General features: G+C 42.5%; 1 long non-coding RNA gene across 2 annotated transcripts; it reads right to left on the reverse strand.

The window, feature by feature from the left end:
- Positions 1-18,725: 18,725 nt before the first annotated feature.
- Positions 18,726-21,203, reverse strand: LOC133925864 (uncharacterized). 2 transcript variants are annotated; one of them, XR_009911023.1, is made up of 3 exons: positions 20,970-21,203; positions 19,242-19,602; positions 18,726-19,018 (listed from the first exon to the last, which is right to left on the reverse strand). It is a non-coding gene; the product is annotated as an uncharacterized LOC133925864 (long non-coding RNA). The 2 variants fall into 2 exon arrangements; XR_009911024.1 differs by lacking the exon at positions 20,970-21,203 and adding an exon at positions 20,790-20,958.
- Between the last annotated feature and the right edge of the window lie 3,725 nt (positions 21,204-24,928).

A 24,928-nucleotide genomic window follows, 5' to 3' on the forward strand; every position in this document is an offset into this window, starting at 1 on the left:
ACATTAGCAATGAGACATCTAAGCTTAGAAGAAGGTGATGCATCAAAATCAGCCTTAAAAACTCTTCCAAAACGTGAGATTCTAAAAATCACCTATAGTATCTAATACTTTACATTCATTCTTCTTAAAGCGCACCTCAAGGTCTTCATCAATCATTTGTGAGACAGGAAGAAAGTTAAATTTTAAGTTTTTGACCAAAGCAACATCCTTGAACATAAACCTGTCATTTACTTGCACTGTACCTTTTGCAACAATTGAGGTAGAAGAAGCACCTCCAAAAGTAACACTTTCAACACGAGATGCACGTACAAGGGAGGAGAACCAATTTTTTATCACTGGACATGTGGCGTGAGCATCCGGAATCGACTAACCAAATGTTCTCTTTCCTCGCTCGAGAAGCCTACAAGGAAACAGAAGATATCGAGGGCTCAGTACTGGGGTTAGTAAAAAAGCTTTTAGGAATCCAATACCGAGTTACTCGACCAACAACACGAGTAGGCAAAACAAGAGTAGCCTGAGTAGACTTAACTCGAGAAGTTCTAGTGAGTTCAACTCGAGAAGCAATAGCAGCTCAAGTAATCTAAACTCGAGAAGGTCGAGTAGGTTCAACTTGAGTTACACGAGTAGTAAAAGACGATGACTGTTTCACCTGAGGCACAAAATAAGGTGCCATAACCTCACGAGGGATAACACGTGCCTTTCGCAAATAAGACATAGCCTTAGACTTTTCTTTCTTTTGTTGTTTAGCTAGTCTAAAAGAAAAAATCTACTAAATGTCCATCTCTACCACAATGAGTGCAAGTGTACTTAAATTCGACGTATGGATTTTGAAGAAGAAGCAACATTAGCATTCATTGTAGAGAATAAAAATCCAGCTGACTTAAGAACAACCTTCTTAGGTTAAGATTCAGCAAGAATTTCAAATTTGCCACAGCCAAGAGCTCTAACAATAGTGGGTGTATTTGTCTTAAAACGAGTATAGGGATCAAAATCTAAACCTTGTTTACATGTACTTGACTTAGAAAATCAGGTTCAGATTTTTCTTTCCCTTAGAAAAATATTCTAAAGTTCCTTTCAAGTAATCAACCTGTTTAGAAAGAGTTGAGCACTTATCACAAGCAACACTCATGTGTTTCTTTTGTTTACGACAGTTAGAGCATGAAAGAACCTCATGAGTAATCATGTCATCAGCTATTTTAGAAACTCTAGTATTAACATCATGCAACTTCAATTCAAGAATTGAGAAATTAGAATAGGAAATTGAATCATGCAAAATAGACGTTGAACAACTTGCATTTTTAACATATTTGCAATTTAACACAACAAGTTTCTCATTTTTCTTAGTTTCTTCTCAAAATAAATGAAGTCACATGACTTGCAAGCATCATCATCAGGAATTAATGTCATAAGTCTTTTAATTTTAGAATTAAGCAATTCAATTAAAACATCATGTTTCTTAATTTTCTTGTTACGTTTCTCTAAGAGTGCACCAAGACGAACAATAGCATTAGATAGATAAATCGTAAGTTCATCCTCGGTTGAGCTTTCTTTGTTACCTGCCATGAGACATAATCCAGTCGAATCACATAATATCTTGCTCTTAGATGTTGTGTCATACTCGCTGCTCTCTGAATCAACGTCACTCAAGTTGACTTGTTCGAGCGCTGAAAGAACTCGATGGACAACCATTCGGTTGAGAAAACTCTTTTTCTTCTTGTTGTTGAATGATCACTTCTTTTTCTCCTCCTCTTTTAATGCTTTATCTGCGAGCTTAGGACAATTGGAGCGAATGTGATTGAGATCACTACATTCATAACATCTTTGAGGACCTCCACTTCCTTTCTTCTTCATATGCACATTCTGCAATGCTTTAGAGAATTGAGTAGAAAGAAATGCTAAATCTTCTTCAGGAATTAACTCAAGCCGATCATCGGTTAGTGAAGATATAGAAGATAATAAAAAACTTGATGAAGATTCAATATGAGACACACTAGGTTGAGAAACCAAAGCAATTGATTTATCAACGTTCTTCCTAGCAAAACCATCTAGCTCATGAGTTTTTAATTTAGAATAAAGTACATCTAATGTAAGTGAACTCATGACAGTAGATTCTTTAATAGACCCAACTTTCATCTCCCACACTGATATATCTAAAGCTCCTAGTAATTGACATGCATTCTCAGCATCAGTATATGTAATATTAACAGCACGTAAATTACTAAGAATTTTATTAAACTGAGCAAAGAAATCATCTAGGGACTCTCCAAGCTTCATTTCTAAACACATGTAATCTTTCTTAAATAAATCTTGACATACCTCTGTAATAGTATTTGAACCTTCATGATAATCACATAGTGCTTTCCATACCTTGTACGCCGATTTGAGATGTATTACTCGATCAAAGTCGCTCCTTCCCAAGCCTTGGATGATCAGGTTCCTTGCCTTGCTATTAGTCTCGACATGAGACATGTTCTATGTCGTAACTTCATTATTCTCAGGGACCACATATGGCTTGTAGACTTTTTCCCTAATTGCAAAGCCCTGTGCTTGAATGGAGGCCTCCATTTTCGCCTTCTAGAACTGAAAATTAACTCCATCGAAAACACAAGGTTTTGTGGAATACCTAACTGAAGCCATATTTTTAATTACTGATTAAGATCAATTAGAAGAGATTAAGGCTCTGATACTATTTGTAGGATCGAATACGCACAAAATAACCAATCAGAGGGGGTGAATGATTGCGTAAACCAAATTCAAAGATTAACTCACCCAAATCGAAACACGATTTAAACTCGATATTCCACTCAAAACAGATTGCACAAGCTCTAGTGAAAATGATTTAGAGAAATATTTGCTAGTCGGATTGCTCTCAATTTTGATCAGCGGAAACTAGATTCAAATATGAAACTAACCCCACAAATATCGATTGAATCAGATTTGTGGATCAAAAGTTATTCCTAGTCGAAGTAGACTGTGTCAATCAGAATCGAGTAGATCAAAACTTAGTCGAGTTGACAAAAAGCTACTCGAGATCAAACCAAATCCACTCGAAATTTTCTCAGATCAAACACTAGATATTCTAGCAAGGTTTTGGATGGATTAAACAAAGATGAAAATTCATAGAAACATGAATTTAATTGAAAATCAAAAGCGTTCATACAGAATATAGAACAGAGAAAAAATCCGAATCAGCAACTCATCAACTTACGGAACTTGGTTTTCATTGCAGAGATGAGTTTACAAGATGCCTCTTCAAAGCATCCAGCAAGGATTTCCATGAAATCCCAAAAACAGCTCTCTCTCGAGTTTCTCTATCTCTCTACTGCGTTGTGCTACACTGTTCTGCGCTTACCTACACAATACAACAGACCTCTTTATTTACAAGGTAGCCACATGCACAAACATGACCGAATCAAACTACGACTCCCTGTCGTATTTAATCTGGTTTCTATCACAAAAGGACAAAGAACTTCCGCTAATTAAGCTAGTTACACAACAACTCTTATGAAATCATGCATGCACATCTCCCGTGCATACATGCATATACGTAACCAACTCTGAGTCCGTCTTCGAAACTAACTTTTGTCTCAAGTCCAGCCACCACACGACTCCCTCGTGCTTGCTCCAACTTGAACACGAATTAGTTTTCACGTCCTCTCACGATCAGATCGCCTCCTGCGTCCATCACGAAGCCTTGTCTCCATATGCATTGTTTTCTCAACTCGAACATCTCGCATGACATCCTCGATCACCACAACCTCAGTTCCTCCTGAACCTAGTCACCGAACCTCAGTTCCTCCCTGAACTTAGTTTGTCCATCTGTCATGGACCACGTTCGGCTTCAAGCAACACCTGCAAATGAATCGAACAACAATTGAGTACGAGCACAAGTCCTTCCCGACTTGACTCAAGATCAGTTCATGCAACACCACGCAAACTCCAAGGAAAACCAACACGCTAAGATAAGCATATCTTAGCAACTCATGAACATCAACCAAATGTCATTATTCTAAATCACTTTGCTCTGGTAATTTCATCAATCAAACGAATGTTTTATCACATGATCTCACACATTACAATAGCGGTAAATATCGGGGGCTCAACCGATGTGAGACAGGGGCCCGATATGTCCCGTACGGTGATGGTACGGGAAGTGAATACGTTAGCAATAATGTATAAACATCCACCATACGATGGTAGATATGGTCATCTACTCATGTGGCAATTACATGGGGTGTCCCGTAAGACGAAGGTATAGGAAGTGAATACGTTAGCAACAGCGTATGAAACGTTGCTTGTGTGGTGAGATGCACAAGCACCGTTCGCATGACTTTTTGTTCTTTTCGTGCGAAGGGTGATGAATGTGATGATTGTGGTGAGTGATGCACTCGAGAAAGAAACGAGTAGATAGGAATCAAGCATATTCTTATATTCCTAATTGCTCATCTTGCACGCATTTACATCTCGTTGGCTTTAAAAGGCCCGACCGCATTCATGTTGACTTATCCATTCCTTGTCATTCTAAATTCCTTGTCGTATCTTCCTTGTCTATATCTTGTCATCACTAACCTTGAAAAATGACGACAGGATGAGGACCCGTAGCAATTCAGGTGATCTTCCTGAGGGGTCCAACGAGAACAATCCTATGCCGCCTCCGCCGCCGAGCATGACAGATGTGTCTCATGCAAATTGAGCAGAACCGTCAAGCGCAGACCACTCTTCTCGAGGCGCTTGTGCGTAACATGGCTCCTCAAGGAGGAGGAGGAGCTAGGCGTCGAGATGACTACTCAAATTTTCTCCGTACTAGCCCTCCCACCTTCGGGCACACCGATGATCCTCTTAACACGGATCACTAGCTTCGCACCATCGAGCAGAAGCTCACTCTTATTTGGTGCGAGGACCATGAGAAGGCCCTCTTCACCGCACATCAACTTCAAGGCGCGGCCGGTGCGTGGTGAACGAACTATATCACCATGCACGCTGCTGATCATCGCGTCTCATGGGCGAAATTCCGCCAAGCCTTTCGCGATTATCATATCCCTAAGGAGATAATGGAAATCAAGTGACAGGAATTCCTGGACCTCAAGCAAGGAGGCAAGTTGGTCATGAAATATGTGCAAGTGTTCAACCACTTGGCACAATATGCGCCGGAAGAAATCAGTACTAATGCTCGGAAGCAAGATCGCTTTGTTGATGGTCTCTCCACCAAGATTTGAACCATCACGAGGAGAAGAAGCGTAAAAGAGTCCCATCATCCTCTGTGGGTAGGAGCTATCAACATCAGAGAACGGGGAATCAACTCCCTCTGTCTTTCATGTCGACACCGTCTGCGCCACGTCCTATGTGGGTGGTGCAACGTTCATACTCCTCATCACCAGGACAGACTCCAAGGCCCGCTAGATCCTAGGGGAGTGTGACTGGTGGTCATGATGGACATGCTACAATTATGGGCGTGTCGAACACTTTGCGCGGGAGTGTCATTTTCCTAAGATGGGAGCCATGGAGACTACTCCAAGGCTGCCACTGCAAGAACAACCACCTCAACAGGCGTCAAAGGCTGCGCAAGTTCCAAAGCATGGCTGAGTGAACCATATCACCGCCGAAGGGGCTCAGGCGAATAACAACGTGCTTGTTGGTACGATACTAGTGAATTCCTACCTCGCAGTTGCACTTTTTTATTCCGGAGCATCCCATTCTTTGATTAAGGAGGGATATGTCTTTCATCACGATATGGTCACCAAGACTTTACCTTTGTCATGCCATATTGATACACCCAGTACTCAGTTGCAAACTAATAGAGTTGTTCCTTTGGTCGAGATCATCATTGAAGAAATTTCGTTTTCTACGAACTTGATCATTCTTGATACTAGGGGAGTGGATGTCATCTTAGGAATGAATTGGTTGACCAAATATGGCACTCTCATCTATTACGCTCGGAGGATCATCTCTCTAAAAAAATTGGCCGGTGTCTGGGAGAGGGTGGTCCCCATCTCTATGCTCCGCAACCACAGACCTCCTGGTTGGGCGGCATCTCTATGCTCAGCAACCACGGACCTTTGGAATATCCTAATGGTGTGCGAGTACCTAGATGTTTTTTTCTAAAGAATTAATGGGGATGCCGCCAAACCGGGATGTTGAATTTGTCATTGAACTTGCACTCGGAATGATCCTGGTGTCTAAAAGGCCCTATCATATGGCTCCCAATGAATTGATAGAGTTGAAGAAGCAGTTGAAGGAATTGCTTGAGAAGGGTTTCATTCGTCCATGCTCCTCACCTTGGGGATGCCTGGCTATCTTTGTCAAGAAGAAGGATAATACCTTGAGGATGTGTGTTGATTATCATCCTCTTAATGCAGTCACCATAAAAAATAAATATCCTTTTCCCCGTATTGACATTTGTTCAATCAATTGACCGGTGCTCGTTTCTTCTCCAAGATTGATCTAACATTGGGTTATCACCAAATAAAGATTCGATCGGAGGACATTCCTAAAACTGCTTTCTCCACTCGTTATGGACTTTATGAGTACACAGTCATGTCCTTCGGCCTAACCAATGCACCAGCTTATTTCATGTATCTAGTGAACACAGTGTTCATAGAAGAGCTGGATTCTTTCATCGTAATCTTCATCAACGATATCCTCGTTTATTCCAAGACCAAAGAAGAACATGCCCAGCATCTCTGAGCCATTCTTGAAAGACTCCATGAACATCGTCTATATGCCAAGTTCAGCGAATGTGAATTCTAGCTCAAGAAAGTTGCTTTCCACGGTCATGTCCTTTCCGAAAATGGTGTCATTGTTGACCCAAGCAAGGTTCAAGATGTGCTAAATTGGGGGCAACCTCAGAACGTCACCGACATTCAAAGTTTGTTGGACTTGCGGGATACTACTGCTGGTTCATTGAGAACTTCTCCAGAATTGCCAAGCCCATGACCGAGCTCTTGCAGAAGGGCATAGTTTTCATGGTACGGTGCTTGTGAACAAGCCTTCCAGACTTTGAAGAATCTTCTTACAACTACTCCCATCCTTTCTCAACCAGATGTGGACAAGGGCTTTGACGTTTATTGTGATGCTTCCCATATAGGCCTCGGCTGTGTTGTCATGCAAGAGGGTCGGGTCGTCGCCTATGCTTCTCACCAGTTAAAGCGCCATGAGGAAAATTATCCGACTCACGATTTAGAGCTTCCAGCCGTTGTGCATGCTCTAAAAATCTGGCGCCACTACCTCCTTGAAAATCTTTGCAATATCTACATCGACCACAAGAGTCATAAATATATCTTCACTCAAGCCAACCTCAACATGAGGTAGTGGAGATGGCTTGAATTGATCAAAGATTATGAATTGGAGGTTCATTATCATCCCAGCAAGGCGAACATCGTTGCCGATGCATTGAGCCGAAAAGCTCGGTGCAATTGTCTTATGGTCAAGCCCGAAAGTACCACACATTGTGATGATTTTCGGAGACTTGGGACTCAATATGGTCTCAGAGGGTTTTCTTGCTAATCTTGAGATTCAATCCACCCTCCTCCATCAAATTAAGGAAGCACAGAAGAATGACAAGGGTATGGCCTGAATTTGTGACAAGATGAAGGAGGGCAAAGCTGTGAGCTTTTTGGAGGATAATCAAGGCGTTTTGTGGTTCAGGAAGCGACTTGTGGTCCCGTAGGTCCATGAGTTGAGGAAGAAGATCTTGGATGAAGCACATGAGTCGTTGTTGTCTATTCATCCCAGAAGCACCAAAATGTATCAAGACCTCAAGCAACGTTTTTGGTGGACCCGCGTGAAGCGTGAAATCGCTCGTTATGTCACCGAGTGCGACGTATGTCGGAGAGTGAAAGCCGAACATCTCAAGCTGGCTGGTACAATCCAACCCCTGCCCATTCCCTCTTGGAAGTAGGAGGAGATCAAAATGGATTTTATTATCGGACTTCCTAAGACCTCTAGGTGGTACGACTCGATTTGGGTCATTGTGGACCGTTTAACCAAGTCTACTCATTTTCTTCCCCTCAAGACAACATTTTCTACTAAGCAATATGCAAAGCTATACCTCGCTTGAATAGTTTGCCTCCATGGCATTCCCATGAAGATAGTTTCCGACCATGAATCCATCTTTGTCTCTCGTTTCTGGAGGATCCTTCATGAATCTATGGGTACCGAGTTATTCCATAGCACCGCCTACCATCCTTAGACCAATGGTCAAACCGAGCAGGCGAATCAAATTCTTGAAGACCTATTGCGAGCTTGCACTTTTACGTATGGAAAGCAATGGGAGATTTGCTTGCCATTTGCCGAAACAACAGCTACCAATCTAGCATTAAGATGTCGCCTTTAGAAAGAGCTTTTCTAGGCCCAGATTTGGTCAAAGAGGCAGAAGAGCATGTCCTCACCATCCGCAAGAATCTTCTCACAGCTCAATGTCATTAGAAAAGCTACGTCGATCGTCACTAGCGTGAGCTCATTTTCAAAATTGGAGATTTCATCTATCTCAAAGTCTCTCCTCTCAAGGGAATGCGGTGTTTCCAAATCAAAGGAAAGTTAGTGCCGCGATATGTTGGTCCTTTCCAAATTGTTGCCCGATGTGGCAAGATGGCCTATCAATTGGAGCTACCTCCATCCCTCTCCACTGTGCACAACGTCTTCCATGCCTTGCAGTTGAAGAAATGTCTCCGCGTTCCACCTAAAGTTGTGACAGTGGATGACCAAGGACTTTAACCTGACCTTTCTTATAGCGAGCACCCTATTCATATCCTCAACGAAGCCGAACGATAGACACAACGCAACACCTTTAAATTTCTCAAGGAGCAATGGAGTAATCACTCCGAAGATGAAGCGACATGGGAACGGAAAGATCGACTTCGTGCTGATTATCCAGATTTCTTCTCCAACTCGTAAGTATTGCTCTAGTTTAAAATCCTCACAGCGTGGTTTCTCACAAAATCATGAAGTTCCTTGTTTCACCGAACTCTTCCCCAACTCGTACCGACTCTCGAGACGAGATTCTTTTAAGTGGGGAGGTTTGTCATGTCCCAAATTTCCCTAATCACGTCATTAAGCATACACATGCCATTAGCATCATGTTTATGTGTTAAGTACTGTGAATTTATTGAATTTCATATGGTGGTTCGTTACTTGTTTTGTATTTTAAAAATGGCCGATGTTAGAGTTCGTGAGAATGTGGGCAACAGTAGAGTTCTTATCTTTGGGCTATTAGACTGGGGAGAGAAAGATTTGTTTTTCAGTTGAACTTTTGTTCTCTGTTACATGTGGGACCCATTTTGGCTGCCGGATGGGTCGGTGCCTCTCCCTCACTTGGGCAGCAACCCCACCCCTCCACCTCAGCTCCCTCACTCTCCTCTCCTCTCCCCCACGCCCAAACATTATGGGGGCACCGACCCATCCGGCAGCCTGACGACGGATGCTGGTTGCCCCAATGTGGTTCACCCCACGTGTGTACTCTCGTCGCTGCTGTTTCAAGGAACATCTAGAGCTCCCTCCACCTGTTATGGCGAGGACCACCTGCCTGACCTAGGGCCCCTTGTCATTGTAGTACTCCGCGAATGGTGGAGGCGGAGAAGGCAGAGCCACCTAGGGAGGGTTCACAAGGCCATGTGATCAATCTGGCAGCCTACCATTGGTCTACGGTCTTCGAGCCTCCCATCATTGGCCCCCTCTGCCATGGTGTGGCTGCCTGCCTCCCAACATATTCCTATCGGAAGGTTATAAGTGTTCGGTAGTCCTTGCTGATGTGCCCGTGTCCTGCTCCGTGTAGAGTGTACCAGTGTCCCTCTTCAGGGTGCCGACCTGGGGTGTGGTGCTACTCTGGAAGGGCTCCGGGGCATCCTCGGCCATGGCCCCTAGGACGGGTCGAGCTCGGAGCCCCGCGGCCTTGGTTAATGTTGTAGAGGCCACACTGCTATCGTTGTCGTCCCTCATGGACTCCGGAACCATGAGCCACCTCAGAGTCCCTTTTGCTAATGGAGGAGGAGGGGCATGTGAGGACACCGCTTGTGAGTGCAACTTCTCGGGCTCGATGCTGGGTATTGTGGTAGCTTGCGTGAGCTTTTGGTGGAGCTTTTACTCCCCTACTGTCACGTCATTAAGCATGCACATGTCATTAGCATCATTAGCATCATGTTTATGTGTTAAGCATTGTTAATTTATTGAATTTCATATGGTGGTTTGTTACTTGTTTCATATTTTACAAATGGCCGATGTTAGAGTTCGTGAGAATGTGGGAAACAATAGAGTTCTAATCTTTGGGCTATTAGAATGGGGAGAGAAAGATTTATTTTTCAGCTGAACTTTTGTTTTCTCTTACGTGTGGGACCCATAGCCCCACAGCCTCTCCCTCACTTGGGCAGCAACCCCACCCCTCCACCTCAGCTCCCTCACTCTCTTTTCCTCCCCCCCCCACACCCAAACAGTAGCAGGAGCTGCTGCTCCCTCCCTCCCCCACTCAAACTTTCTCACTCTCCACCCAAATCCCACCCCAAAGCCCTTGGATTTAAGGTATTAATGTATTATCACTGAAATCCCCTCCTCTCTAGCTCTCCATCCCTCTAATTCTTGCTCACATGCATGAAGAATTGGAGGAGTGGCAATCGATTTCGTCGCCCGTTATGGTGCTGAAAATTGCAGCAAGTTGCTCCCCTTATTCAAGTGTTCTCCTTCGATTCTTCCCCAAATCAACATCCTTAAGCTTTGGCAAGGGACTGTGGGTAAGTATCCCAAGTTTCTCCTTGATGGCATTGAACATTTTAACTTGATTTTATATGGTGTTGAGGGCTGCAAATCGAAGATTGGCCAAGCACCTCATGTTCTTGAGGTTTTGAGCTTTATGAGTGAAATGAGGTGAAGATTAGTGACTCGTGTTGCTAGAGTGTACTAGGTCTAGAACTAGTGTATGAGTACCATTGCATATTTATGTGGTAAGGATTTTAACATGCAAATCAAATTCACCAAAAATTTTGCTTTGCACATGGGCATCCCGTTGATTTCTATTAAAAAATCGTTACAATTTAGAGTTTGTTTTGAGTTTAGAACTCTTGTACTCATCCTTATGCATGTTTGGATGGAAGGGATTTAACATGCACTTTTGAATCAATCGCGAGAATTGCCGTGAGTTTTGGGCCGCCAGAATCCGGAGTGTTCTGGATCCACCTAGAGACTCTGGGTAATTCAGATTAGAACTTCCCGAGATTCCCCCGTGGAGTATAACCAGGACAATCTGGCTGACCCGGAGTATCCGGCCCAGCCCGGATAGTCCGGACCAATTGAGTTAGAAAAATATCGAGAACAGATTGACCCAGAAGGTCCGACCCCACTTGGATGGTTCGAACCCGGATACTTCGGCCTAACCTGGACTATCTGGGCAGCTGTTATTTTCCAATGTTGTTTAGTTCGCAAAGCTTCTTTGTTCCTTTGTATGTCTTGTGCCTTTAGCTTATGCTTATGATGCATCTTGTACTGTTATACATCTTGTAGCACATATCATCGCATCTCTTTCATACTCGTTCTTATTTAATGAACGAAGGATCGGAGGGTGACGAGGCTATGATGGAGGGTGATCCGGAGGTTATTTCTGTTATTGGTGAAGCTAATAAACAAGGCAAACATCTAAGCATACTGCACCTATTACTTCGGATCTTGTATGAGATAACTTGATAAGATATGCTTTATGTATGTTCGCATTGTAATGAGTCAAGTGTCGGATTCAGACGGTTAGATCCTAATTGTTGCACTATCCTCCCTTGACGTTGTTTATCCCTTGGTCCGTTGTAACCTGGGTTGTTCATGTCACTTAATGGTCTAACTTAAAATGAACGCGTTATGCTTGGCAAGGCTTAGGTCCTCGGTAGAAGTCAAGCGATGGTTCGACTGTCGTTCACGAGCTTAGGGCTTACTATTCTATACAATGATATGGAAGATGGAGGTTGGTGTGATTTGGGCAGGCAATAGGGATGGCTTGAGAAGGGAGTCTTGGATGCTATAGAGTTGCTTGAGTCTATTAAGCACCGTCTATTGTTGTAGTTGGCTTTAGTACTTTTCCGTACATACCACGTATTCGAATATGGGACGGATGAGCTGAATATCTTATGTAGCTGTGATCTTTTGGCGTCCTAGTCTCAGATTTTGTTGGCATAATAGGCTTGGAAGGGGTATCTAGTTTGCTCTGGGAGTAGTTCTAGATGACCCCCGCATATCAAGGCACATGTTCAAACAATTGGGGCTTATTTGGGAAAGGTTGACATGAGTACCCCCTTGTGTGGACCTGTGTGGTAGCGCAAAGCGTATGATCCTCAAGTCATGTGGGTAATGGAGAACCCCCTGCAGGGTGTAAAACAATTCGAATTGCTGCGCTCTCAGTTATGAGTACGCTGCTGTCCATTTGCATCAATCGTAGAGTTTCGGTTGTGGTTGTGATGGTATGTTGGGAAATGTAAGGTGATGTTGTTGAAGTTTTGATATGGTTCAAATTATAATTATGGTATGGTAATGATCTCATGATAGAAGGTTGTTTATGGTTAGGTGTAAATGCTTACACTTGAGTCAAAATTGCTGCATTTGCTTAAGAACTTACTTAACCTTGAGGCTAAGTTCTTGCTAATTATCCAAATTGCATTCTCCTTGGAGTCGGGCTATTTATAAGTGCCTACTATGGATTAAGCGTTGTGAGTAACTTCGTACTCACATGCTCTGTTTGCTTTTCAAGTGAGGAAGCATTAGTTTTTGGCTACTTCACGCCGCCGACGTAGGCGACGTGCAGGAGTAGTGCCTACTACTTGTATGTGGATATTTTGGGGTGGCACCTTAGGGAAAATGGCGCTACCCACCTTTTGTAGTTATGTACTTTCCGCTGCGTAGATACGCTATTGGTGTTTGGATCATATATTTTTGTTGTAAAGTTTACGTGCTTAAAGACTTGTAACTTATTTTTAATTACTTGCTCTTTATTATATCTTGTGATGATATGCTTGTTGTAAAGGTGTGTGTTCTGATCTTGGAAGAAAAATACATGCCGGGACTACCGGGGTGATATTCCAGTTAGTCTTGAGAGTTGTGATTACACAATTGATCGTCTCAATGACTAACTAGAATATTATTTGGACAATTCCTCATATTTGCATGTTCGTATTCCTCGAATTTGCACATGAGGGCATTCACCAAGTGTATGGGGCACCGGCTCAATCGATCATACAGGGGCCCTTCGGCCAAACCCTGGGTTGCGGCATAAACAATCGATGAATGTGATATGCCTGTTATCTAGGCCTTGGTTTGGGAAAACCTTAGGAAGTAATTCCAAAGGGTTTTGTCTAGCTGCTGCTTGATGGTGAATAGGCTTTCGGAGGTCACCGGCTGGGGGCGGCAGTGACAACGCCAAAACATCAACGAAGTGACCAGCATTAAGTACCTAGGCTAGTGGATGCCGTCCTGACACCCTAGTACAATGGAGGTTATCCTGACACCCATGGCAGTGTGGTGCCGGGCCGCAATTGGCGACCGGCTCACCCCTTAGAGTACCAGCACCACAACAGTTACCATGGTAGATATTTATCTTCTATGTAGGGTAAAAAGTAGTTATCCAGGATAAGGCCATGTAACTCAGCTTGATCCTGGATATTTTGCATATAGTGGTAAACTTGTATGCTAAGCTACGCCCAACCCTATAAATAAGGGGCCAGGGTCATCTGAGCAGAAAGACACGCTCAACACAGCACGAAGGAGCACAATCACAAGTCTTCCTGTGATACTCCCCCTAGCCCAATCCATATTTTTACTACAATACATTTGTGGTGTTTCTTCCTCTCAAACTTTGTCTTAAGTCTCCTCCTTTGAAGAAACTCTTACTGTACTTGCTGGGACAAGACGAACTCTTGCTCCAACGAGGGGTAAGGCTATGGGAGGAAGTAGACTAGCAACTTGAGCCCCTTGTGCCATCCATATGAGAGCCTTGTGCTAGGGTTTTAGAGGAGAGGAAGAGGTGTGCTTAGTCTATGTATTAGGTGAGAGCTTTGTGAGGAAAAATCTTTATTATCTGTTTAAAATAGGGCTGACCTCTGCTGCAATATAGTTTTTTATATATTCTTGAATTCTCTTGCCTCTAGACAATCGACTTGTAGAGTTTTGTTGCTCGGTGTTCATCTTTTCTTGTTTCTTTGCATGTTGTGATGTTTCAAGTGCTAAGACACATGGACTGATCTTAAATGGAACCTATGGTACATATACCATCCGTGGAGTCATGTTTCCTCGACTCTCTGTTGTTAAATCTTCTCCCTATTTTGGGTTTCGCTTGAGTTTTGAGGTGTGTTAGTTGATCCAAATAGGAGAAGGCCATCGATTTCAAAAGAAATATGTTGAGATGTCTATTCATCCCCCTCTAGTCTCCAATCTCGGTCCTATCATTACATTGATTAAAGTGCTTTTCGTTGAATCAACTTAACTTTATGGCTATTCCTTTCTATTCAATTAAATTCATTGTCCTTGAGTTAGGAATAGTATATACCTATATTATGTAAGTATTACGAGTACCTTCATACTCAGGATGCTGCTCTTAAATTATTGCAGGTAGCAATGAACTAGTGTATATGGATGTTTCTAGCCTACCTATGCTAGCGATGGGCAGAGTAGAGGATGTTTAATTGAGCTAGACTTGGTGGGGTCTTTTGGGCAATGGTGCCATTGATCTTTTGTTTGTTAATACTTTTCATTGCGTATGAAAACTCTAATAATAAGTAGAAACTGGTAGTATTACCAAGGTATGTAATATTAAATATTTATACTGTATTCATATGTTGTAATGAAACTATGTTGTAAATAGTATATATTGTGGTATTAAGCTTTGTTGAGCATACATCGGGACTACCAAAACTGCTCTCGTTTTAATCGAATAATTGCTGCAATGGATGTTTTTAGATGAGTGTTAGCACTCGACACGTCAAATGACAGGTGTGTCCTAGCTCTTATCTTTATAGACAGTTGGTACTATCAATTAAGCCGAGTGTGATTTGGTTCTTACATCTACATGCATCCAAAATTGCACAAAATGCATCAATTCAATCAATTGAAAATACGACTCCATGCATATGCAAAATTATAAACTAACGAAACGAACAATATGAACAGTATGAAAAAAGTTCAATGTTAGGTTTGTTATAGTTTAGAAATGAACCTTAGCTTCCTTCCAAGTAGGCTGGTGCTTCGTGAGTTCTTTCTCTAAGACAATTACTTAGGTAGAGATTCCTGAGTTCTGTCTCCTTTTTGTGCTAAAATATTCTACAGTACAAAAAAATTAAGTCAAGGATCAATTGGCTCGTCTAGGATTTGTTAGCAGAAGCAATAGAGAAATGATTAAGAGTAGTATGCTTTCGTATTTTAGATACATACTAGAGTACTGTCTGCTTGAGTATGACATTATCAGCACATCAATATCCATAAGCTCATTTGAGTAATTCTCGACATTACAATATTCAACACCAAGGGGAATCATCATTCTAAAAGGTCAACCATAAATGTGTAGTGGTTAGGGTTAGGTTCAATGCCATAGACTGCTCCTCTCAAAGGAGACACCATATTAGCAATGGCTACTCAACACCCATCACTAATATGATATTAGTGACAGGTGGGTCCAATACGGACGCGACACTAATGTGCTTTCTGATAGGGACCAGATATAAACTCGTCATAATGAGTGGTATTAGTGACGGGTCGTAACATAATCCGTCACCGATGATAATAATGACGGGTCAAGTTATCACCCGTTACTAATGACTAGATCATTAGTGAAGAGTCAAGTTGTGACTCATTACTAATGATAAGGTCATCAGTGGTGGGTCGTCCTAAGCCAGTCATTAGTGACGGGTCAAGTTGTAACCCATCGTCATTAGTGACAAGTCGTCCTTGGTCAGTCATTAATGACAGGTCAAGTTGTGACCCGTCACTAATGACCTTATCATTAGTGACAGGTCATCCTAAGCTAATCATTAGTGACTGGTCAAGTTGTGACCTATCACGACGGGTCGTCCTAGATCATTCATTAGTGACGGGTCAAGTTGTGACCTCTCATCAGTGATGTGTTATCCTATGCCAGTCTTTAGTGACCATTGTACATTTTTTATTTTTCTTTTATTTTTCTCTTATTTTTCTCACCTAGTCAGTGATGGGTTATCCTATGCCAGCACTAGAATAGGAACCATTGTACATTTCTGCTCAAGTTTGATATAAGGGGTGGTGGCTATGGACATAAATGCGCATTCTGAAAATGGTGCAGAAACTTCTGAGGGTAAGAACTCAATCTTCCAAGCCATTTTTTGCCTCGAAAAATTCTCAAACTCAAACTTTTTCTGTAGATGTCTGTAGTGTCAAAAAATGTCAAAATTAGAGTCCGTGTATAAAGGTTATGCCTGTTTTACCGAATGCACTCTGGGTCACTTATCAAATTATAACCCTCGACGAAATTTGGCAAAATTAGTCATTAGTGACGGGTCATGGTTATGACTTATTACTAATGACCTTCGGTAAAGAAGGTTAAAAGGATAAAATATCCGGTTTCTATCACAACTACGTGATAGCAAAGGTGGTAAGGTAACTACACGCGCGAGGAGGAGGTCACATGTTCGATTCTTATGGAACGCAAACTTGAAACCAATGTGAAAACATGTGGCTTGTGAGGCATATAGGATGGGCCTACATTGGGATGGCTCGGTGAAAAATATTTTTTTGATTTTTTTGTCCAAAAAATACGAAAAATGTTCATTTACCCATCACTAATGTTCAGTTAATAGTGATGAGTTGACCCGTCACTATTAACTGAATATTAATTACATGTTACAGTTATGACCCGTCACTATTGACCTCATTAGTGACGAGTATGTGACCTGTCATTAATGATGGTTATCACCCTTCATTAATAACTTTTTTCACGTAGTGCCTATTGATTCAAAGTAGTCATGACCTTGTTGGATTAAACCAGCACGTACGCACACAGTCAGGATTCCAAAAAATGTCACAAGGTGAGCCTTTTGGCCACCATTTTGCATATTTTCAAAAATTTTGAGCGGATCTTCAGCCAAGCCATGTTGCGCAAATGTTGTAATCGTAGAATTAGTGGCAATAAGGCTTGGATTGCTTGTGCTTGAGAAAATTTGATGAGCCTCAGCCATCCTTCCACATTTTGCATCCATTGTCACCAAAGAAGTGTGAACAGCTGAGTCAAGTACCCATCCCATGTTGACTGCATAGGCATGAGCTCGCATTCCCTGACTCAACATTCCCAGGCTAGCCAAAACACTCGGCAAACAACCAAAAGCTACTGTATTAGGTTTGCACCCATCCTGTGACATGCGACAAAACCACCGCGCAGAACTTATGTTGTCTCCACCACTCATTTAAGGAATCCTCGACAATACAATATTATCAACAGTACCAAGGGGAATCATCATTCTACCGTATCACTGGTTTAGAATGCTAAGAAATGACCGGCCAAATTGGTGATCCTAATTAAATTGGTGTGCGTAGGTCGTGTGTGTCTCATATGTACCCTACCAAAAAGAGTTAGGGCCGACTCTAGCTCTTTCCACACCTCAACTTGCCATGTAATTTGTGGTGGGCTCATGGGCCACGTCCCCCAATAGTCACGCATGCCCCTTCCATAGATGGCCGCAATATCCTTACCGCTGTGGCCTTTTGCATCCCTAATAAATATTAGCCGCCACCACTGTTAGTTCTTTAGGATTCCCCTGCGTATGCGTGTGTCAACTAGTTTTTCGTGGGTGTTTCGAATAGACCGTGTGAAGGATTGCGACTAATTTAATCTAGCAATTCAGTTTCTCGTTTTCTCATTCTTGCTCATTGTTCATTTGCGTGCAGAGTACAATCCTCGTGATCAGGTCAACTATGTAGTGTGCCTGTGTGTGGCTTATCAACTCGTTGTGTGATGTATCGATTGCAAGGTTCAGGTCGAAGCTTGATCGGAAGCCCTGTACGTCAACATCACATGCGACCAAAACGACATTATCCTTCCCCTACCGGAATATCGGAACCAAATCTCACATCAAATTTGCTTGCAGTAGCTGCAGCTAGAGTCTTCTCTTCCTTCATGCGTTGATGTACATAAATGGCTCCAAATTGCACATTGGATTTATATGAAGAATGGAGCCATTTTTTCAATAAAATATTAATTGGATAACTTAAGCCAATGCCATCTTCATCTACGTTTGTTGGAATATTTGGAATTAGAGAAATAGGAAAACATTCCAACACGCCATGCTCCAAGTCAAGTGGCACTCTTGGCAAGGGACAATGTGATCGTTAAGGGCTTGTTTGACAAGTTGGGGGCATTTTCCAAGTGTAAAACAGTCCAAATGGTGCATTGGGTTGATTCTCTTCCACCACTCAATCCCCTCACATGTTGGAGGTTTAATTACCTTGGTTTGTTTGCATCATTTGGATGCCATTGATTAGCATGGATCGGTTCCATGAGGCTTATGTGTAATACCTTCTCTTTTTTCGAGGAATATGTGTAATACCTCTGCGTATATTAGAAAAGAACTAGACGGAAATACAACACAAATATACATTACAAAAGTACAAATCGTGGTGCAAATTAAAATCATGTAAACTCAAAATCCATGTACATCTTGCCTCGATTAGTCCAGAGATACTATCACAGGTCTGTATTGAGATTAAAAAAGTACAGGTATGCATATCCGAGGCACATCTCATGCGTGGACAATGTATAACACTATATCTATTCACATTAGTATGACAAATTACAGATACCAAAGTATGGGAACAAGAAATGAATTTTACTAGAAAGCAAGCAAAGCTCAATACTGGTCCTGCTTCTGACACAAGACATCATAAAAATTTTTTGGCACAAGACATCATAAAAAAAAAGAATAACCTACCCAAAAGAAAAAGTCTGAAGCCTATTAGGTGTTCAGTTCATGGGAAATTCTGAGGTTTTGGCACCATTTGATAGGAATAGCTTGATTCATCCGGGTACCCAACTTTGTACTACCTGAACCAAAGAAAAATCACTGCAATTTAGCCAACAATAGCTCATAAATGCTCCTAGTATAGATATAGAATATGACATGTACTAGGTTTTTTAGATAATGAAAGTACAAGTTTCGGTCTCTGCACCACAAGACGTCTAGGATGCACAGCTTTTTTTTTCAAAAAAATAGGCACTCAAATTCATGTTCAAAAGTACTCGGACTTGAGTGGTCTAGATGTATCACCTTCAACCAACTGGCCATGTAGTAGGTAGTCCCACAAACCTTGAGAAAGTCATGAACAAGCATCGAGTGTCGAAGAACTTGAACTGTTACATGCTTCCGATCTCTTACCGTTAGGCAGCACATGGCATATAGGCAAAGAAAACATGGCTTCAGATTATATGTTTTCATTTGTAATGTTTGTAAATCTGATCAGATCCTATGTTGCCTTAAGTCCTAATTGAATAAAACTGACAAATGAGAGTTTCAGTTGTAATGTGTTGTGAGAAAAAGTAATCACTTATACCACTGCTCTATATATATTACACCTTAATGTTCAACAGGATTGTCAGCTGAAGCCTTTTCATGGTCCTAGCAAAATTGCCTGTCAACATAAGAAGTCAAGGGGAAAATTAGCTTCAATCACTCTAGCTGCCCCAAAGACAACAAATTGTACAACACATTGTAATCCATTTCCAAGAAATGGAAAACAGAAGACATAGCAGTCCAAATAGCCAAATAGTTTATCCAAACAAATGTTAGATTACAGACAAAACATGTATTGTCAGCTATATAAACATCAGTATGATATTAGTTTAGCTTTTTTTACACTTTTCAACTGAAGCTTAAGCCTCCCAAGGAACGCATAAAATTCTAGCAATGAATGATGGATTGAGCCTCCCAAGGAACGCATAAAATTCTAGCAATGAATGATGGATTGGAACATAGGGAAAGCTAAGAAATGACTAATATCTTCCAGAATGATATCCTGATGTGGTTAGGAAATAGCATCAATCAATTAAAAAGAATACAAAAATTCATCCATGTACATTGCAGTTTGCCAAAAATGGAACTAGGTAACCGGTTTATTGCAGTTTGCCAAAAATGGAACATGTGAAAAGGATATGAAAAAAAAAATCTAAAACGTGCTAATACAAAACTAAATAGGAGATGCTTGCATGAAAATATTTAGCAGCTAATAGTAGTGCATATCCAAATTGTTTCAATCCAAAATATGAATCAGTTAGAATCATACAAATGCTAGATACAATTTTTTTAAAGTATTTCATGTTTCATAATATACTTTCAGCCAATAAAATTGAGATTTGACATTGTAACAGCTCAATGTAGCAGATTAGCAGTGTATAGCATACAATCATTCCATTTACATTTTCAGAGTCCTAGGTCATCAAAACCAATTGTCCAATTCAGAGCACAAGCACAAGCTGAATAGAACAGATGCAGTAAGCTGAACAGAACAACACAAGTACAAGCAGTAATGCCCTGGCAGGGCTCCAGCTCCAAGCTTCACGCTAGATCTTGAGTTTGTAGGCTTAGATAAAGTAGTTTAAGTCTCTATTTTTAGACTACAATAGAAACAAAATGACTCATCTAAATACTCACGGTATACCCATAGCTTCAGCTCGTAAGCTAGGAATATTCAGCTCCAAGAATTCTCAGAGCTAGAGCTCTACCAAATGCACCATAAGCACACAAGCCATTCACAAATTATGATAAAAGCGTGGAAGAGATAGGCAGTAATACAAGTAGTAGAGCAGAGTAGCAACAGACCAGCACCGCAGCACCGGCTAGGAGACAGGGGGTCTCGCAGCCAGTGGCGATGAGAGGTAGAGCCTGGATGGGTAGTGGATAGGAGAGCTAGACTGGACGATCAATGGTGCAGTGTGGGCACGCGGGGTGTGCGGCGCTGGCGCAATTAGAACAGAAGGGGAGAAGCACTTCACCACATACCTGGTCACCGGAGGAAGAAGCGCAACTGCTACCGCCAAGGGAGGACACGCTATCGGTGTTGTTCGCGAGGAGATGCAGCGTGAGATCGGTTCCTAGCCTTGACTGGGGGAGCTAGATTCCCCGGTGGAATATTAGGGGTTCACCCGGGAAAGTACCATCCCCGCCCTTGTCCAAATGCGTCTTCAGCAGTGGTTTGGTTTCTCCCCCATGCGTGGGTTTCACCCCCGACCAGACCAGAGCTGGACCGCCATGCCATTGTCTTCTGGCCTTACTGGCCTCTTAAGCGGGTGGTCTTTTATTGTAGGACTCTTTTTCTACTATTAGTGTTGTTTGGTTCACGGAATCTAAACCGATTCTCCTTAGAATCGCCTGAGGCAATTCTTGGTGAAATGCTTTGCTTTTTCGGGTAGAATCGGTGAAACGGCCCCTAAGATGTTTTGCCAGAGAAACGAGCCGGCCGGTCCCAACCTCCCCTCATGTTGCAACGTAATTACTTGCAGTTGCCACTAGTAAAAATATCAGACCAAAAAACCTACCCACTCGTCCTAAAATGCCTCCTCCTTGTCTCGTTGCTGCCTATGCCCCTCCCGCCGCCGTCAATCCCGCGCCCCTGAGCCTGAGCCTAAGCCCACACTGCTGCTGAGCCTGCAGCCCTCATTGTCCTGAGCACACGTCGCCGCAGTCTGCACTACCGGCGAATCCTCTGCCAAGGTGACCCATCCTCACATAATTGTTGGTTGATTCTGACCTGTGCGTCCTTGCAGATTTGATTTACGCCGTACATGATTTACCTCATGAGTGGTGCAGTTCTTTCATGCCTGGAGGGTGCAAATAATTGAGGGTCTCTGTGTATCAGTTCCTCAATTTATGTCAGCACGTTGTGCAAACCGATCTTCATTCTAGTAGGACCGAAAGTGGCGACTAGAAAGGGGTGAATAGGCACACCTCAACAATTTCTTGCAAAATAGATGATCTTCTCCTATTTTTAATCACTCCACGCACCTCAAACCTTCAGCAGAACCAAAATACTCAGAGAGACAACGCAAGATGGAAAGTTTCAAGGCAATATGACTCCATGGATGGAATATGAACCATAGGTTCCATTCAAAACTATTCCATATATCTTTGTGCCCAAAAGCTCGTAGCTTTGAAGATAAACGAAACAGAGACAAGATCACCGGACAAGTAAACTCTCCAAAGTGATGGTCTAGAGGCAAGGGAATCCAAGACTCCATCACATATGTATGTGTATGTGAATTCTATATCTCTAGCATCAAGAAAAATAACTTCCCAAGGTGTTGAAATCAACTCAAAAAGAAAAATGAAAATCAACAACAAAACACCAAGAACTTGCAAACTTGCAAGGGAACCAATAGAAGGAAACTAGAAGGAGGAGAATTCAAGCATATGCAAAACTTATACTTCGTTACTCAAAGAGGTCAGTACTATTTTAAGCGGATTAAAAAAATTATCTCTCAAAACTCTCACCTATTACATAGGCAAAGCACTCCTCTCCCTCTCTTCTAAAACCCTAGCACAAGGCTCTCATATGGATGGCTCAAGTGGAGGGCTTCCTTGATTGTTCCCAAAATATCCCTCTTTTTTAGTACATTCCCACCTACGACGATGGCATTTTTGTCCATTTTCTCCTCTATCCATCGGACGACCGTGGTGCCTTCATGACTTAGTTTTGCCTCGACGTAAGCTTTGTGATGATGCCACGTGGACCTCTAGTCCTCCCACGGTTTTGAGGCCAAACCCTGAAAACCTAGTACACTTCTCAAAGAGTGACTAGCCGCCACTTGCTTCCACCTGAAGCAAGCGCACTGATGATGACATATGTACTTCGTCTTGCGATCTTGACCATTGGCAAGTCTCTCCCACTCCTGATCACTCAGGCCGCCTTGTCACTTACACCGGCATCCCACTTCGCTTGACTTTGTCAACACGCCACCTTCATAAACCTTCGTCTCTTCCCTTGCTTGAGCTCCATGTGTACCGCTAAGATCATCTTTGACTCTGCCCGGCCTCTTTGATCGTCCGGTACCAAGCATCCCGCTTAGCCCTGATCACCCGCCATCTGCCACCAAGTTGCATCCATCACATGCACACCATGAGATCAGCAAACATGCTTCTCCAGAACCATATAACATCATCACATGTTAGTCCAAATCGAAATCAAGTTGAAAAAGTTCAGATGTAACAAAAATATAAACACTGGATGGTTCGGCATTCACAACTGTGCAACACCGGACCATCCGGTGAGTACAACTCCACTGGAACCTAGTTTGCATTCTCTCTGGAAAAATTAGTCTGATGATCATAAAATCCTAACACCGGACAATCTGGTGAACACCTCAACATTTACCACAGAACTAAAAGGCTCTGGTGATATTCTTTGATGTTCACACAACCATCACAGGACCATCCGATGAGTACATCATCGCTGGAACTTAGTTTTTCAACCTCTCTAGAAATCTTTGTCCGGTGAAGCCTCCGGTGATTACCCGTGCATACATCGAACCATCCAGTGAGGCTACCGCACCAGACTTTCATATATTGCACCCTTCTCTGGAGAAATTAGTCTGGTGTTCACTCTCACCCACACCGGACCTTCTGGTGAATGAATTTTTCTCTGCCTCTTTGATGAAAAGCTCTAGTGCTCACATCTACCACACACCGGACTATTCGATGAGGTTAAAAACCCTCACACCGCACTATCTGGTGAGTGTAAGCTTCCTACGTTGAGATAACGATACAAACTCCAATTCTTTTCAACTTCGGTTAGACAAAATCAACATTGTAGTATATAACTATGTATATGCTAACCAACAAAAGCCACACAAACGTCAATCACTCATCACACAAGATAAACCAAGGCACATCTCAACTTAGTTTCTTAATCTCCTCCTTAATGAGTGCATTGCCAATATCACAAAGAACAATAAAAGGTTTGAAGGTCGCACAAGAAGTTAATCCAAGTGACAAAAAACTCGAGAAAGAGCAAGAACATGTCACTTGACATAAGAAGATTGCAAAGACTCGAAGAGAAGAAGAGACTAGCCAAAAAGCAAATAAAAATGCAAAAGATACTCTCCCTATGTTCCCCCTTTATGAATGCACATGTTGCATTTTCTCCCCCTTTTGAGACTTGCTTTCATGATTTCTCCCCCTTTGGTAATACAAACATCAAGGACAAAACATTATACAATACATGAATATGCAATCCTAACGAGCTTTCATAAGTATACCACAAAGCATTTACAAGAGCTAGAATTGTCAAATGTCTACGAAACGGAGAAGGTGGAGCCCACAATTGCACAGAGGCTCAAAAAGAGATGGTGACACAAGGGCATAAAGCTTTACAAGCTAAACCCAAAGAATTGGTTGGCTCATTGAAGTTCACATAGCCGAATCATGTTTAAAGTGACCACCACATAAGCATCCAGTGCCGAGTCAATACAAGCATTAAGAACGAGCATGGGACAAACAGATCGTCCTCGCTATAACCGGAGGAGGGAGCTCCGGCTGCACTTCGAAACGGAAGTGGCGAGACTATGCACACGGGGTACACCACATCGGAGCAACCATCATCCATCTGTAGGCCCATGAATGGGCCGATTCCCCCGTGACATTCACCATCGATGATTTCGAGGGGGTAAAATTTCCCCACTCCGATGCCCTGGTCATCGCAGCCAACATCGCTGAAGTCAAGGTCTGGAGAATACTAGTCGATGGAGGTAGCTCAGTGAACCTCCTATTCATACACGCCTTCGACCAGCTCCGAATCCAGCGGAGCCGGCTCTCACCAGGCCACAGACCCCTACAGGGATTCAATGGTCCCCCTCGACACCCTAGGCGAGATAGAACTCCCGATCATATTCGGTGAGGGCTCCGCAGCATAGACCGAAGTAATCACCTTTGACGTTGTGGACGTACCTTACGCCTACAACGTCATT

Source organism: Phragmites australis, chromosome 8 (genome assembly GCF_958298935.1).
Source record: "Phragmites australis chromosome 8, lpPhrAust1.1, whole genome shotgun sequence".
NCBI classification, from domain to species: Eukaryota; Viridiplantae; Streptophyta; class Magnoliopsida; order Poales; family Poaceae; genus Phragmites; species Phragmites australis.